The sequence below is a fragment of the Sardina pilchardus genome, chromosome 16 (assembly GCF_963854185.1).
Source record: "Sardina pilchardus chromosome 16, fSarPil1.1, whole genome shotgun sequence".
Classification (NCBI taxonomy): Eukaryota; Metazoa; Chordata; class Actinopteri; order Clupeiformes; family Clupeidae; genus Sardina; species Sardina pilchardus.
This window is the reverse complement of record NC_085009.1, coordinates 8,513,625-8,516,361: the sequence shown is the minus strand read 5'-3', so window position 1 is coordinate 8,516,361 and position 2,737 is coordinate 8,513,625. Positions and strand designations below refer to the sequence as shown.

The 2,737-nt window shown below is 41.8% G+C and overlaps 1 protein-coding gene across 1 annotated transcript in view; it reads left to right on the top strand.

Annotated features, from left to right (window-relative positions):
- The window catches only part of plcb3 (phospholipase C, beta 3 (phosphatidylinositol-specific)), a gene marked incomplete in the record, with an annotated part of 97,347 nt that overhangs the window by 37,581 nt on the left and 57,029 nt on the right, over nt 1–2,737 (top strand).

Sequence of the window (2,737 nt, the reverse complement as noted above, 5' to 3'; positions counted from 1 at the left end):
TCTCTCTCTCTCTCTCTCTCTCTCTCACACACACACACACACACACACACAGATGCTCTCTTTCTCTCTTTTTTTGTTAGGGGAGAATGGAATTTTTGATGGATCAGTGACAATGTTTGTGTATGTATCTGTGTATACACTGTAGGTTTGTGTGTGTGTGTGTGTGTGTGTGTGTGTGTGTGTGTGCGTGCGCGCGCATGTGCATGCATGTTGCATGTGTGCACGTTCATGTTTATGCTTACATGTCAGTATGAAAATAGTTGCCATATACGTTTCTGCATTTTTATAAGCTCATGCATGTTAGTGAGGCGGAATGGTGACAGTGAGGTATTTTGTGGGGCAACTTGTGTGTGTTCCACTGCCCCAATCCATCTCCCTTTTGCATCTATTTACATTCAGCTGTGCAACACTGTAAAAAAAAACATCACTACTACTACTAGCTTGAAGATATTAAAAATAAATCAACACAGCTCCTGAATGTGCTCTTTTCAAGTAACACGATGTAGGAATTTCCCCTTCTCATCAGCTGGTAACTTACTATTTTCAACTTACTGGGTATCCAATTAGTGCTGAGAGGTACCAATGCGATGGAAAGGGTCCTGCTCCTGCCCTACGACAGTAATGTTACAGATGTTCTGGGTGCACACATTAGCAGTGTGGCAACAGAATTTGATTGAAGCTGTTATTTTTAAGGAAAAAGAACGACATTATGCTATCTGTAATGTTCTGCGTTTATCTCTATGATTAAATGGCATCTAGGTATTGGCATCACAAACTGAATTTGTCTTTGTTTCGTTTGGGTGTTAAGTGGGTGAAGATCGGGTGATGTGTGAGTATGTGTGTAGGTAGGCTTTGACTGACATGATGGTTTATCATTACCACCTACCATGGGCTTCTCATCAGAGATAGTGCTGTTACCATGCTGTGGTGACGTGTAGGTGGCACCATCAAGGTGATCAGTTCAAGCCTTTTGTTCGGCACAGCTATTTCATCACATGTTCGACTGACCTTTCTTCACCTACTGTATCTGGAGACCGATGAGTGATGTGTCATTATGATGTTCATGACTTTTCCTTAATGGACATGTTTTAAAAGAGCCGATTAGACAGAGAAAGAATAATCTCTTTGTTGCGTATCATGTGACTAGCTCTTACCTGTCCTACTATTGCCTTACTATACCTGCTATGTGTTTTTATTTCTATTAAAAAAAAAAAAAAAAAAAAACATTTCTTTTCATTCACTGATTGAGTTGGACTGATTCATTGACATAATATGCCATATGTCCATGCCAGGCAAGAGTATTGGCTGCCGGCATAATCTATGTGTCTACTGTGCATTTGCCATAATATAGATTGGCTTGGCATCATCCTGGATATTACCTGAACATTTTCAGTAGGAAGGATATGCAAATGGATATCTTTCAAAAATATTGATGTTCTCAGGAAAAGTGTACCACATTTCTGTGCTAATGTTCATTTCCTGAAAGAGGGGGGAATTTGCTTTTGACAAGAATAGAAGTCTGGTAGTGCATTTCTGTGTTTCTCTGATATTTGGTGTTAAAACAGCATAAATCATTCAGCTTGAGTAGTATGCCTGAAATAAATTCCTTCCTGCTGCCGTTTATCCCACTGTGAGTCTGTGATAAAAGTGGGAGAAAGAATCAAAATTCTTGTATGTAGTCTAAACAGAAATGCATCTACGACACTAAATGTTTTGAGAGAAAATGAAATCTATATCCTTCTTTGGTTTTGTAACCTCCTTGCCTCTGTCTCATAAATCTCTTGCTCTCCTCCCTGTACTCCCTCTCTCACTCTTTCTCTACCCATCCCTCTCACTCTACTCTCTCTCTCTCTTTCTCTATATTTTTTCTATCTCTCTCCCACCTCTGTCTTTATATTTCTGCATGCTCTGCCCCTCTTTCTCTCTCACCTCTGTCTTTATATGTCTTCTCTCTCTCTCTTTTCTCTCCCTGTCTTTCTCTTCTCTCTCCTCCAACTCTCTGCCTTTCTTTCTCTCCCTCCCCCCCCCCCCTCTCTCTCTCTCTCTCTTCTCTCTCTCCCTCTCTCTCTCTCTGTGAAGTGCAGCTCGACAGACACTCCTGCCTGCCTGTGCCAGAGGACAGAGGTCACTGTGACTCATCCTCATTGCGTGGCTGCGGGGATGGAAAGCACTACCTCCAGAATACCAATACCTCCCAGCACCGCTCAGCACAGCCAAGAGCACAGAGGGATAGATGAAGAGAGAGAGAGAGAGAGAGAGAGAGAGAGATAGAGAGAAAGAGAGAGAGAGAGCAGATGAAGTGATGGGTGGAGGAGTAGATGGGGGTGAGGTACTGATGAGGCTGGAGGCATACAGTATACTGCAGGAGACACCATTTCAGCTTTAAACAGTAATAATTCATATGTAGTTGATCCAAGGCATAGCATTTTAGTGTTTTATCTGAGGGACGTCCTTGTGCTTTCCCCATAAATGTGAGAAAACCCAACCGAATATACAGTATGCGTCTGCTGTGCTTGCATTGAGAATTCTGGTGTATTCTAAGCTCATGGCAAACTTTTGTCTTGACTTGAGGTACTCACATGTATTTTGAGTTGATCTTTTTTATTGAGAGATATTTTGTTTAATGTCCTGATAATGGCTTGGAAAAACTCCTATTTGCTATAACAATGAGGAAGCAGTGGCATTGACCGCAGGTGCCCCTGATATACCTGTAGGAGTTGTGTCAACGGGAATAATG